This window comes from Mesoplodon mirus, assembly GCF_964341445.2.
Source record: "Mesoplodon mirus genome assembly, chromosome: 2".
NCBI lineage: Eukaryota > Metazoa > Chordata > Mammalia > Artiodactyla > Ziphiidae > Mesoplodon > Mesoplodon mirus.
This window is the reverse complement of record NC_138977.1, coordinates 199430413-199446441: the sequence shown is the minus strand read 5'-3', so window position 1 is coordinate 199446441 and position 16029 is coordinate 199430413. Positions and strand designations below refer to the sequence as shown.

The following is a 16029-nucleotide window of genomic DNA, read 5'->3' as shown; positions in this document are numbered from 1 at the left end:
TCTGTAGCTCTGGGGTAGGGAGTAGTCATTATGTTTTTAAAATGCTCTCTCCTTAATAAGGAACTGAAAAAAGCATCATCGCTATCATACTTTAAAAATTATTACATATTTATAAAAAGTCTTTGTATTTGGGAAGGCAAACCCCACTTGTTATTTATATTTTCCAAAACGTCCTGGTTATTCTAGCTTTATTCTTTCAGACTGCATTTAAAATCACTCAGTCAATTCTGTTCCCACCACCACCAGCTCTCCAAAGAAGATGTGTTTTGATCTGAATAGGATTATATTTAGAAAGTAATTCAGGAAGAAGTAACATCCTTAAAAATATTCAGTCTTCTCTTTTAGGAACTGCTTTACATTTATCTTAAAATTTAATGAATCTCAAAATTCTGTTGTTTATTCATATAGTTCCCACATATTTATTATTTTACATTTTTACTGTCATGAAAAGAATGTTTATTTTCTAACTGCTAGCGCTGGCAAAATGAAGAATGTGTGCATATGTGCGTGTAAAACTTAAAACTTAATTCTGTACATGGCTTTCAGGGGAAAGTGTAGGCCATCTGTCTCCAGTTGCTATGTTCTCTGGTAGCCTCACCAGTTTATGTCAATTTTCCAACATCCTTTTAAGGGAGCTGTGAGAGTGGTAGGGAGAGGTAGAGGAAAAGGGAGCTGCAGCAAGCCGTCAACACTTTGTGGTCTAATGACTCATCACCCAAAGCAGAAAAAAAGATATACTGAATGGGCTGAGATCTTCTTCAACCAGAAAAGACCTCCAATTCTTTTTTTTTTTTTTTTTCCGGTATGCGGGCCTCTCACTGTTGTGGCCTCTCCCGTTGCGGAGCACAGGCTCCGGACGCGCAGGCTCAGTGGCCATGGCTCACGGGCCCAGCCGCTCCACGGCATGTGGGATCTTCCCGGACCGGGGCACAAACCCGTGTCCCCTGCATCAGCAGGCGGACTCTCAACCACTGCACCACCAGGGAAGCCCAACCTCCAATTCTTTATTAAGCTTTTGGTTATATCAAACTACATAATCCATATAATATATTCTTTTATCCTTTACTACTTTTTTGGGAATGGCAAAGAAACAAACATCCAAAAGATGTTTCCAAATAAGTTTACAACTTTTCTCAACAACTTAAAGTACTATCTCTCTGTACTACTAGAAATGCTGAAGAATATTCTTCAGGCTGAAGGGAAATGACACTACAAAGCTAAGAGAAATTAGAGATGATGTGAATAAAGAGGAGATAAACCATGATCATAAACTGGAAGGCTCAATATTGTTAATGTAACAATTCTCTCCAAACTGATCTATAGATTCAGTGCAATCCTAATCAAAATTCTAAAGGGTTTTTTTAAAAAAAGAATAAGCTAATTTTAAAATTTATATAAAAGGTCAAGGATCTAGATTATCAAAGCAAGTTTGAAAAAGAAAGCAAAGTTAGGGGATTCATACTACTTGATTTCAAGATATAAAGATATAGCAATCAAGACACTGTGGTATTGATGTAAGGATAGACATACAGTTTAATGGCACAGGACAGAGTTCAGAAATACACCTACATGTATATGATCAACTGACTTAAAGATGCCAAAGTAATTCAATTCGGAGGGGGAGAGGAGCTCTTTTCAACAAATGGTGCTAGAACTGGATTATCTTACAGAATATAATAAGCCTCAACACTTACCTCACACCATATACAAAAATTAACTAGAAATGGATCATAAATCAAAATGTAAGAGTTAACATTACTAAACTTCTAGAAGAAAATATGAAATTTTCCTGTGTTTGATATTGGATTAGGCAAAGATTTCTTCAACAGGACACAAAAACATGAATTTTAAGAGAAAAAACTGACAAGGGGTTTTAGAATATAAGTTTTTTAAAAACAGCTAAAGATTTATACAGTGTTTTACATGGGTATGTATAGAGAAAGATGCTCAACATCACTAGTCATCAGGGAAATGAAAATTAAAATCACAATGAGATACTACTACAGACCAACCAGAATGGCTAAAGTTTAAAAGACCAACAATATCAAATGTTGTCAAAATGTGGAATGTTGGAACTCCCAATACATTGCTGATAGAAATGCAAAATGTTTCAGTCACTTTGGTGAAACGTATGATAGTATTTCATAGGGTTAAATATGCGATTACAATACTACCTAGTAATTCCAATTCTAGGTATTTATCCCAGAGAAATGAAAATACATGCCCAAAGACTATGTGAATAAGCCTAACAGTCAACATCTGGAAACAATTCAAAGTCTATTAAAAAAATGAATGGATTAACAAATAGTGGCATATCCATGCTACAGAGACCTACTCAGCAACAAAAAGGAACAAAACATCATATACAAAATAAGGAATGAATATTTAAAAATTATGCTAAGTGAAAGAAGTCAAAAACAAAAGACTACGTATCTATAATTCCTATTATAGAAAATTCTAGGAAAAAAAACTACAGTGATTGCCTGGGTCTGTAGGTCCAATAAATGGATTGACTACAAAGGGGCATGAGAAAACGTTTCAAGGTGAGGAAACTGTCCTGTACCTTGACTGTGCTTGCAGTTATCAACTGTATACAATTACCCAAGTCCATTAATCTGTACTCTAAAATGGATTTATTTTATTGTGTATAAATATTGCCTCAATAAAAATCATTAAAAATAGGTTTAGGGTATTAAAGATGCTAGATACTGAATGTATCACTGAATTGTGACTCCTGAACTAACCATCTGAAATCAAAGAAATGATTTTTACTTACATTTTCAGAGTCACAAAGAAATGTGACACATTTTCAAAAACTCATGTGAATATCTTTCTCCTCAAGCAAGCATACTTTTAGGTTAAAAAACAGTATCTTTTACTTGCCATCCACTTCTTTGCATAGTATTCTGAATAGATATGTCAGTGGCCATGAATTGCTGGCATTTTGATATTTTTTTGCTTTATCCTTAGATATAAATGAAGATAAGGAGGCTGATTATTGCCCAACATCTGGTCTTTGTTAATGAAGCTGTATGTAGATTGGACAAAAAAGTAGGTGTATACGTTAACAGTTCCTCACCAAAGGAACCAGATTCCCCCTACGAAAATGGAATCCAGTACTGGAACACAGAAAAGACCCCAAATGAACCCAAAATATCCTGTACCAGAAAGTAAGAAAGGGTTCAAAAAATGATGGGGACATTTCAAAAATGACATAGGTTAACTTGAAGGGGTTCCCACAAATCAGATCTCAGACACTAGATGATAACCTATTGAATAGAATAAGAATCTTGACTCCAAACAAACAGAGGGAAAGAGAAAGCTCTTCCTCACAGTGTAAAGCCAACTAAACAATGTGAAAGAAATAACGGAGTTAGAAAGGTCACTATTTTCAAATAATTGGAAAAATAACTTATTCCAGCAAGAAACTACCATCAATACTAAAACTGAAATGATGAAAGTTTGATGAGGAAAAAAATACACTGCCTCAACTTATCTGTGTACAAATTACTTATTAATCACAAGGGGAAAAATAGTAACATTTCAGTGGACAAACCCAGTGGACATCAACCTTGCCAAGGTTAACATCACCTACTAAACTGACAAGAATACATCACTTAATATTCCTGCTAAAAGATCATGACCTGAATTTAATCATGAAGAAACAATCTGAAAACCTAAACTGAGAGACATTCTACAAAATGAATGACGTGCACTCTTCAAATATGTAAATGTCACTAAGAAATAAAAGGCTGAGGAACCATTCTAATTCAAAGGAGCCTAAAGAGTAGTGAAAATCAAATTCAATGAGTGATCTTAAATAGGATTTTTGGATTAAAGGAGTGGGTAAAAAACTATTAAAGTCATTGGGACAATTGGTAAAATTTAAATGAGATTCATAGATTAGATAGATATATATCAAAGTAACTTCCCTGATTTTTGGTAACTGTACTGTGTAGTTAAGTAAGTGGATATCCTTATTCTTAGGAAACAGAGAAATAAACATGAAACTATTTAGGAGTAAAGAGGTATGAGGGGTATGATGTCCATCACTTATTCTCATGTGGTTCAGGAAAATGTGTGTGTTACATGTAGTATCTATGACAGAGAAAGAATGAGAATGAGTTAATAAGGCAAATGTGGCAAAATGTTAAATGGTGACTGGCACTTGAAAATTTCCGTGCTATTCTTTTAACTAAAAATGTGAAATTATTTGAAAGTTAAAAGTTTAAAAAAGTAGGGTGGACAAATGCTGAATCTTACTTTTCTTCTACAAGCCAAATCTCCCTTGTTCCTCTCCCACCCTCTTCTCTATAATCCTACCTGTTCTGCCATTAAATTTTATTTCCTTGTGTTGTTGCTCTGATACACAGTTAGAGGAAGAATAACAAAGAGAATAGTAAGCAGGATATGGAAGTTAATAACCTTCAGCATTCGCTTAATCTCAACAACCTGATGAAGATATTCAAGACAGAATAAAACATTTTCTGTCAAGGGTCAAATAGTAAATATTTTAGGCTTTGCAGGCCACATACAGTAACATCTCTTTTTTCCCCCTCCAAAACCACCTCTTCAAGCTTGCAGGCATTACAAAAACAGACTGTGGGCTGGATTTGGAAACAGGTCTCAGCTTTCTGACCCCTGATAGAATTATTAAATTTCTCTAAGAACTATACAAAAGTAGCTCTCTCTACTGATCCCTGAAAATAGCAAGGACATTACTGAATAAATGAAGCAACAAAATTATATCAGCATGGTAGTTAGTTCTCAGGGCAATAAACAGTTAATAAAGTTAAACTTTAAACAAAAAATAAAGATTAACATTTCTTAAAGTTTCTTTTGTAACTCTAAAGTTTATCACCTTTGAGTTTGGGTTGGGGGGGATAAGAATGGGGAAGGTCACTTACATAGCTGCAGATTTTCTTTTTAAGAGATAACACCTCAGGAAAGGAAATAAAAGAAAAAATAAGTTTCACTTGGGAAAGGTAAGATGGCCTATATTTAAGAAGTGTGATACAAAACTGAAGGGGTGACATTTTAGAGCTGTTCCTGTCTGAATTCAAGACCATTCCCATGCTGTACTGGGATTCTCCAAATTTAAATGGTATTTTTTTAAAATTCACACCATATAGTATAGAAAATCTGTGAATTAGAAGCATATGTATGCATGCAGGTTTTGTAATAATTATGTTAGAAAGGCCTATGTGAGTAGAACATGGGCCTATAGCTATAGTCATGTCCGCTACCCATGGCTTACTGACATTTCAAGCAATGAGCTAAAGAGAGCTGACAAGATGCAACTCATTGATTTAAATACCACTCTCCTATGTCTTATTATTTTAAATGCCAGCAAGTCTTAGGGAAAATGGTTCCACCATGTTAAATGCTTATACTCTTTAAGGTCAGTTACCTAAAAAGAAACCTTCTTACTTCGTGTAAGTTATTACTTTTTACATTAACCAAGTATGAATTGTTGTGCTTAATACAATGTTTACTGTATGTCAATGTTACCTTCAATTTTGTTAAGCAGACCAACAGGTTAAAGAATAGGAAAACAACAAAGTCTGAAGCCTGAATATATATCAAGAGTTAAATAAAGTATTAAAAATGTACAACAAAATTACCACGAATGACTCTTACCAGTATATCTAATTGTTATTACTGTGCTTGGAAATTAAGCCTAAAGTGCAAGTACCAAATGATTATTATTACCATTATACTTAATTTACCAGTATCTATAAGCAGCACTTGCTATTATAGTTTTCCTTCCATTACACATGTATAGTTTTTAAAACGTTAAAAGACAAATGCAAGCCGCCCCAGTCAATAACAAGTGTTTCTTATATCCTTCCACTAGTTGGAAATTAAAAGTTTATACTATTCCAATTATCATCCACAACCCAATTTCAATCAGAAGACTTCCTGAATTTCTAATCTGCTCTCAGTAATGACTGTGGGTTTCCTTAGGTGCCCAAGATCACTATAAACACAAGGATATCCAACTTCACATTGGAGGTAACAGTATTACAAAGCCTAGCTGAGGGTAATCCTGACTTTTTCTAAATTCCTATAGCACTTTATATATGCTACTCTCACAGAACTACTTTTATATAACCTGTATTGTATTTATTTATATATAAATATTTCTTACCTCCTCCACTAGACTACAGGTTTCTTGAAAATAGCATCTGTGGCTAAAACTTTTAATTATTCATAGTACCTTTATTTCAACCACAGTGGCTGGTGCCTTTTGACAAAATAAGTGTGAAGTATACAGCTGTTCATTTTAAATTCAGAAATAAGGAATTGAAGAAATCTTTTAAAAGAAAAAATAAATCTAAGAAATAAAAGGGCAAAGATTTAATATTGTTAAGATGTCAATACTGCCCCAAATCATTTACACATTTAATGTATCCCCCATCAAAATCCCAATGGTGTTTTTTGCAGAAATACAAAAATCCATTCTAATATTCATATGGAATCTCAAGGGACTCCAAATAGCCAAACAACTTTGAAAAAGAGAAAAAAGTTGGAGGTACCACACTTTCTAATTTTAAAACTTATTACAGAGCTACAGTAATCAAAACAGTATGGTACTTCGGTTGTTTCCATATCTTGGCAATTGTAAATACTGTTGCAATGAACATGGGGTGCATATATCTTTTCCAATTAGTTTTTGTAATCTTTGGATAAATACCCAAAGTGGGACAGCTGGATCATATGGTAGTTCTGTTCTTAATTTTTTTGAGGAATCTCCACACTGTTTTCCATAGTGGCTGTACCAATTTACATTCCCACCAACTGTGTATAAGGGTTCCCTTTTCTCCACATCAATGAATGGATAAAGACGTGGTATATATATATAATGGAATATTATTCAGCCATAAAAAGATGAAATCTTGCCATTTGTGACAACATGGATAAGACTTGAGGGTATTAAGCTAAGTAAAATAAGTCAGATGGAGAAAGAAAAATACCATGTGATTTTACTCGTGTGGAATATAACAAACAAAACCAAAAGAACAAAATAATGAACAAACCAAACCAAACACATAGATACTAAGAATGGTGCGGGGGGGATAAAGGGTATCAACTGTATGGTGATTTTTGGTGGTGAGCATGCTGTACTGTGTATATATAAGTAGAAATATAATGTGCACACATAAAACATATAATGTTATAAACCAGTTATGTCAATTAAAGATAAATTTTAAAAAACCAATATGGTACTGACATAAAGACAGACACATAGAATAATGGAATAGAATAGAGAGTCCAGAAATAAACCCTCACATATATGGCCAAATGATTTTTGACAAGGGTGCCAAGACCATTCAATGGGGGAAAAGACCAATGGTGTTGGGAAAACTGGATAACCATATGTAAAAAGCATAAAGTTGGATCCTTACCTTATAACACATACAAAAATAAACTCAAAATGGATAAAGACCTAAAACTATAAAACACTTTGAAGAAAACATAGTGGGAAAAGCTTCATAACATTGGATTTGGCAATGATTTTCTGGATATAACACCAAAAAAACAGGCAGCAAAAGTAAAAATAGATGAACTGGTTTACATCAAAATTTTAAAAGCTTCTGTTTATCAAATGACATAATCAAGAGTGAAAAGGCAACCTACAAACTGGGAGAAAATATTTGCAAATCATATATTTGATAGGGGCTGAATATTCACAAACTCCTACAACTCAACAACAACAGAACTTGATTTAAAAATGCGGAAGGGGCTTCCCTGGTGGCGCAGTGGTTGAGAGTCCGCCTGCCGATGCAGGGGACATGGGTTGGTGCCCCGGTCCGGGAAGATCCCACATGCCGCGGAGCAGCTAGGCACGTGAGCCATGGCCACTGAGCCTGCGTGTCCAGAGCCTGTGCTCCGCAATGGGAGAGGCCACAACAGTGAGAGGCCCGCGTACCGCAAAAAAAAAAAAAAAAGGGGAAGGTACTTGACAGACATTTCTCCAAAGATGATAAACAAACAACCAACAAACACATGAAAAGATGCTCAACATCACAAATTATTAGGGAATGCAAATTAAAACCATCATCAGATACCATCTTCCATCCATTAAAATGACTATGTAAAAATAAAAAATAAACAAAAAATGACAAATGTCGGCAAGGATGTGGATAAACTGAAATCCTTATGCACTGTTGGTGGGAATGTAAAATGGTGCAACTGATGTGGAAAAAGTTTGGTGGTCCCCCAAAAAACAGAACTACCATATGATCCAGCAATTCTACTTCTGGGTATTTATCCAAAGGAAACAAAAACACCAACTCAAAAAGATGTTCACTGCAGCATTAATTACAATAGCCAAGATATGGAAGTAACGTAAGTGTCCGTAGATGTATGAATGGATAAAGAAAATGTGGTCAGTCCATCTACACACACACACACACACACACACACACACACACACACACACACACACACACACACACACACACACACACACACACACACACACGAATAATACTAAGCTTTTTATGGAAATCTTGCCATTTGTGACAACATGGATACACCTTTAGGGCATTATACTAAATAAGTCAAACAAAGACAAATATTGTATGATCTCACTTTTATGTGGAATCTAAAAACAAAACAAAACACCTGAACTCATAGAGAACAGACTGGTGGTGGTGGGAGGGTGCAAAATGGGTGAGGGTAGTCAAAAAGTACAAACTTCCAGTTGCAAAATCTGTAAGTTTTAGGGATGTAATGTGCAGCATGGTGATTGTAGTTAATAATACTGTATTATAGGGACTTCCCTGGTGGCACAGTGGTTAAGAATCCTGCCAATGCAGGGGACGCGGGTTCGAGCCCAGGTCTGGGGAGATCCCACATGCCGCAGAGCAACTAAGCCCATGTGCCACAACTACTGAGCCCACGTGCCTAGAGCCCGTGCTCCGCAACAAGAGAAGCCACCGCCGTGAGAAGCCCACGCACCGCAACGAAGAGAGTAGCTCCTGCTCACAGCAACTAGAGAAAGCCCACGTGCAGCAATGAAGACCCAGCGCAGCCAAAAATAAGTAAATAAAATAAATAAATTTGTAAAAAAAAAATACTGTATTATATATTTGAAAGTTGCTAAGAGAGTAAATCTTAAAGTTCTTATTACAAGAAAAAAAAACTATAACTATGTGTGGTGATGGATGTTAACTAGACTTACTGTGATGATCATTTTGCAACATACACAAATACTGACCATTATGTTGTACACCTGAAACTAGTAAGTTATATTTCAATTATACCTCAATTAGAAAAAAAATTAAAAATAATAATAACCAAAAAATGGTTTCAAAAATGCATTGCTGGGCAATGCAATCTTATTTTCTTGAAACTATGTTTTTTTTGTTGTTGGCACAAGCAGAAAACTCCAAGTAGCAATTCAAGTGAGAGGAATACAGTTACTATAGCCTATTCCCCCTTGTTATTTTTTTAAAACACTGCCTTCATAGTTGAGAGTTCCTCACTGTTCTTTGCCCTCAGTGTGAGCAAGTCACTTAGCCAGGATTCTTAAACTTAGGCATTCTTGCCTCACTGAATTCCTGCCAAGTGTTAACACCTACAGTTACACTGACTATATTTTAACTTCAATAAGAATCTCTCATCACTGTTCAGTAATTTCTTGTTGGTTCTTGCCTTCTTCAGCTGTTCCCTCCTTTTAATAACTAATTTCTTCCTCCCACCAGTTTCTTTTCTTCCAAGAGTATAAATATTATGTATTTCCCCCTCCTCCCCAAAATATCTTTACTTAAACCAACTGCCCATTCCTTCTATGGTCTTGTTTCCTTCATCATCCCTGACACTGACAATTTTTCAAACTAGTAGTCTGTATCTGTTTCTTAACTTCCACACCACTCACTTATTCATTAACCCTGTCAGACTTATAGTCTGGCTCCCACAACCAGTGTTCTTGAGAAGCTATTCTCTCAAAGCCCAATGGAGTATGTTTGGGGGTACTTCCTCAACCCATTTAGGGTCCATTTTGGGAAATGGCACTGAAGTCCATATTAGAGCAACAAACGTGACAATTCATCTCCTTACTTATCACCCAGGATGGGGCCAGGAAAGATGTCTGATTCAAGATGGGCAACCCATTTATTCTATGATTCTACCTTCCTTTCAATCTGATTCTTCTTCCTACTTTCTAAAATGAAGGTTTTCTTCAGTTCTATTTTGCGCTTTACCTCTCACCAAAGACTTCACCTGATCAAAGAAACCAATCACTGTATGTCTTCAGGAACACTCCAAATATGTATTCAGCTCAGACCTCTTCTTTCAACTCAATTTCCACAACTCTGTCTCCTGGACACTTCCAACTAAATGCTTACTTGCATCGCAAACTGCTTCCAGCTAATAACCTCATTATCCTCACCATAAAAATTGGCCACTACACCTTTCCCCTTCTTACTTCTCAACCTCTGTTAATTCACCATGCTAAGTCAACCTGGCTTAGAAAGCCTAAGATCAGTATCACTTCACTCTCCCTTATCTATACATTTACGTAATCATTAAGTTTCAGCAATTCTTTATTCTAGATATTCCACATACATCCCTTCCTTATGCATCTGCACAGCCAAGACCTTAGTTCAGGCTTATTTTCTGGATGATTACAAGAACCTCTTCTAATTTTCTCTCCATTACATCCTAAAAATAACTATCAAATTAACTGTTCTAAAACACAGATCCTTTTAAGGTTCACGTTGAATTTGATCTCCTTGATTAAGCAAATTCCAGTGTGATCTGCTGCACCTCTCAACTGCTACGTACTTGTATTTTCTTGTGTTATCTACTACCTTTTCAAATATTACATATGAGAATGAAGGAGGGAATTTTACTCTCAATATCAGAGCTCTGATTCTGGGCAAGCAGGATGGAGGATTTAAATCTCCCTAATTTAGACCTCCTTTCATTCCATTAGCCACCCATGGCCTCACCAACATTCCATAAGCAAAGAGGGATCCACTTTCTACTTCTTTGGTATACTCTCTGGTTTATCACAGAACCAGACATTCAATAAATCTGCCAAATGATCAGTATGATAAGTATACTGGTTAACTCTAACCACATAAAATTGTATACAGTTAATCTCCGATTAATGGTTTCTCCAAGTCTGTATGTTTGTTTTAGGGGGAAAAAGTCCACAGATTGGGAGTATATATTAAAAACACACACACACACTAACTGCCCCCACCCCCCAAAAAACCTCTTTGATATTTAATCTTGGATGAGCACTGATTCACTCTGTCAAGTGGTTTTCCTGAATCTTTTAAAATAATCTATAAAAGGCCTCTGGAAACACAACAAGGTTAGGTCTTGCAATTTAGATTTGTACAATTAACTGAGCAAGTAGTTAATCATGTACTAATTTGTGGTATCCATTTAACTCTACCCTGTATCAATTTAAGTCTCACAAGTAAATAACCCTTAAACTTCTCATATTTGTTTCTTCTTTCTCAGTCTTAATAGATAGGCACTATATTGATAAATTTTTCTTCCACAGTTCCTTTTATATAATAGGTACTATGAATACTTAATGAGTTGTGGTACTCTGGGACAAGTCATTATCTAGCAGCACTGAATATGCCCAAACTAATAATTCCACACAAATACATGCTGTAGAATACAATGAGAAAATAATAACTAGATTTAGTATCTGCTCTTACTATAAATTTCAATGTGCTAAAATAGAAATAAAAATTAAAATGTTAGAAGGATATATCTAAACTTCTAATTAGTGTATACTCACAAAACAGAGGAAACTATGAAATGTTCAGAGTAAACACATGACGGACTCATGAAATCTATCTAGTTACATGATTCCTGAGGGTAGATGGGCACTGAAAGAGATCTGTAATGGGACTCTAGGCTTATCACTGGTTACTCACAAAAATCAATGCTCTGCTCCACCCAGGATGTGCCCCTCCTGTGTCTGCCTATCCAGACCTATGTACTCTTTAAACATGCAGCTCAAGTCCCAACTGCTTAAAACATTCTCCTACTATGCTAGTCAAATACTGAACTTACTAACAGTCTTATAATAAACTTAAGAGCATAAACATTTTAGATTTTTGTACAACTTCTCATCTTATCTTATCCTTAGTTACTAAAATATCCATGCTCTTTCCTCTATAATTGCTATCTCTACTCTATCCATGTACAAGAACAGTCATTACTACAGACTGATTCATTGCTTAGAATTAGTCCGTTTTTAGGGATATGAAACAGCGAAAGTAATTTTTAATTCTTCCCATCTCTCCAATACTCTCTCACTACTACTGGATCAGCTCTTCATACTATCAACACGCTCCTACAATTAATAAAAGCCTCACAAGATGGTTTCTAATAGATACAGAAAGAAATACAGATGTATGTATACATATATGTAAGTAAACATACCTATTTCCTAGCTCAGACAACTGACGAGGCCTAGAAGCAGTGATGTTCTAGTACCAATGAGTATACCTAGTACCTTGCTTTCTTATACAATTTTCTAAGTAAAAGAAAATAGGATTCCTTGGAGAAATCCAGGGTTGGGACAGGGAAAGCAAAGATAAGTGTGGAATATTTTCTGGTGCCAAAAAGTAAAGAAATGATAGAAACATGTTTAAAAAAAAAAAAAAAAGATGAAGAGCCAACCTGAATGGGCTCTCAATGGCCAAATCCAGAACAATTCGAACTACAAAATAAACAATGATTGTAATAAATTATAACCAAAAGAACAAAATAAGTAAGTCCATATTGATGGGTAAACAAACAAAAACATAGAGAAGGGAAACCTCTTCCTTACAGTAGGTTTCCAGCTAACAGAGATTGAAGAAATAATACAAATAGAAAATCATCATCTGGTAAACACCACAGTAGTCATTTTTTCAGGCAAGATTCATCAATTGATGCTAAAATTAATGTAGGATGAGAAAAAGATATTTACAAAATCTCAAAGTACGTCTCCACGATTTCCACAAAAGGGAAAAAAACAGAAACCTTACAGTAGAGAAAACTGGCAGACACCATCTTAACCAAGTGATCAAAGTAAACATCACCATGTGCTTCCCAATATGGTGCACTAAGCATGACACAACATCAATTCTGTAGAGTTCTTGCCAAAAATGCATAACCTGAATTCAATAATGAGGAATCATCAGAAAAACTTAAATTGAGGGGCATTTTACAAATCAATTTGCCAGCATTCTTCAAAACTGTCAATGTTATGAAAGGCAAAGAAAAACTGAGAACTATTCCAGACTAAAGGAGACTAAGGAGACATGACAACTATATACAAAGTGTGATCCTAGATTGGCTCCTGGACCAGAAAAATGACATTACTGGGGTAACTAGTGAATTCTGAAAGGCTTGCAGATTATAGTATTGTATCAATGTTAATTTCTTGATTTTTATAACTGTACTGTGGTTACATAAGATGTTAACATTTGGGAAACCTGGCTAAAGGGTATAGAGGAATTCTTTTTATTATTTTTGCAACAGTTTTATATGTCTAAAATAATTTTAAAAAGAAGCTAAGAAATAGTAAAAAGCCTCATGAGTGAATAATACACAGAGAACTTTGTATATATTCTTGGCACATGTAAGCACTCACAACAGTTAGCTATTAATATTATAATTCTCCAACTTTATTAAGCATGCTGACTTCTTAGTTCCTCATTTAGTAAATATTTTAGAATGTCTACTACATGCCCAACAAACAGGAAAGGAAGGAAAGAAAGAAAAAGCCAAGCAAGGCAGGCAGGCAGGCAGGCAGTGACTCCTAGCACATCTGAGACTGGCTATTTCAAATATACCCATGCCCATTTACACTCTTACTCTCTTCCCCTTTCAAACTGAGTAATCCCAAATGCTTCTTAATTCTTACTCGATCACCTTCCATGTTCGTGTTTCTAGTTTTGTTATCAAAATGCATGTATTCTAAAAACATGGATCAAATCCCAGCTATGTGACTTTGCCCATAACTTAGTCTCTGTGACCCTTCCCATATCTTTATTTGTAAAACTGGGATGCCTTTAACCAACTTTATAGCATTGTTGTGTGGACTAAATGGAAACAAAAGTAAATGACACATAGTATATGCTCAAAAAAAAGTTAGTTGTCTTTCCCTTACAAATTATATTTTCTAACTGCTGAAGTGTAGATGAACAACTGTTTTACTAATTTCTAGCTGAATACTTGTTATATTTTCTCAAGAGGCAACTTCATTTTTCACTTAGATATTTTTAAAAGTAAATATAAATAATGTATTTACTTTTTCCATTCTAACAGTCAGTATCCAATGAAAATCCAATTAACTAAAAAATATGCATAACCTCCATCTCATTCCCAAATATCAGACCAGTATTTCTAACAGCTTTTCCAAACATTATCTAGACATCTCGCCATGCCAACCCCAACTTAAGATTCCAATATTGTGCTCTATGCTGCCACCTCTTGGCTGTTACCATTCTCTCCACATATTTCTTCTATTTTTGGAACCTTAAGTCAGCCAAGCCTCAACCCAATAGATACATTTAATTTCCAGATTCTAGTGCTTCTCAGATAAGATGCTCCAAGTGCCTGCAAAGAGTTTCAACAAAATCACTTTAAATCTAACACAACTAAAGCTATACACTTGACAAGTTATACATTCTAGGCTCTCTCTTCCTATTTTCCATAGACATTATGGCTGTCTCTGAAAAAAATAAATGCCCAAGACAGGCAGTGAAATGCCTAATGGAGAAAACCAGCTTTCCCAGATCTAGCTGGGTTTTCAAACAGAAATATTCTTCCTAATTAGAATACTAACTAAAAATTATAGAACTACGAACAGTAAGAACAGCTGCTACATGGTTAAATGCTACATGGTTCCATGCGTTGCTATTTCTGTTTTCTTCTAAAAATATTCATGCAATATTTTATCCTCATATAGCAATGGAAAACTCTATCATATTACAAGACTATACTGTACTCAATTATTGAACATAGAAAGGCTTTCCTCCCAAACCAATTCTGAAAGAAAGGTAATTAATCATTGGCTTCTCCTATGCTACCAAAATGCCTATTAAATAACTTGTTCAATAGACAGTCACAACACATATGCATGTGCACACACACACACACAGACACACACAGTTTAAAATGATGAACTTTAACTTCATTGGTAGCTGCTTAATCTTCTGGTCTTTTTCAAACCACAGTAAATTTCAAAACACTTTACTCATTAATTCAATAAAAACAGACCATCCTGGATAGTCACAACAAAAACTTTTTCATGTACTTAAGCAAGAAAAAGATGCCACAAAGGAAGAACGTTAAGAAGCTCTTAAATTGGCTTTGATTTTAAAGCAACTTTCCAACAATGGTAAATAATGGTAGAGTGGCCATATGCAGGGGTACAAAGAAGCATGTCATGTTTCATGGTCTTCAGAGGTTGACAGTGTAGTCAGGAACACAAGATTCAAACACAGAAAAGGATAAACAACAAAAGGCAGAATATTACTTGACAAATAACTGGTATAATATTTACTACAACAGTGTGAAGGGTGAAAACAGCAATAAGAGCAGAGGTGTACCATTAATAAGAAAGGGGAGTCAAGGTAAGAGTAAGAGCAAGGGGAATTTCAAGCTATAAAGAATAACGGGTATGCAATGCTGTAGTTCCAATGGTAAAAGCATGTTGTTTAATACAAACGATCAGACCAGTTTTGCATGGAAGACTAGTGGGGTAGCATTAGAAAGAGAAGTGGACTGACCTGTGGAGGGTACTGAGGCACTGAGCATTAGGCTAATGAATCCCAAAGATAATTGTAAAGTCACTGGAGACTGAGTGCAGGGTAACATTTCCACACCATTTGAGGGGTGAGGGTCAGGGGGCGGTAGGGAGGAGAGGGGTTTAACCATGTAGCAGTGTTTATAACACACTGAAGAAAACTAAAAGAGACCAATCATGTTATTTCAGTAGTCCAGAAATAATGCTAATGGTCTGAACTATGGTGATGACTGTAGAAAGAAAAAGAA

The 16029-nt window shown here is 35.4% G+C and overlaps 1 protein-coding gene across 9 annotated transcripts in view; it reads right to left on the bottom strand.

Moving 5' to 3' along the window:
• Positions 1-16029, bottom strand: part of LCOR (ligand dependent nuclear receptor corepressor) — a 133326-nt gene that overhangs the window by 57069 nt on the left and 60228 nt on the right. The gene's annotated exons all lie outside the window — the stretch shown is intronic.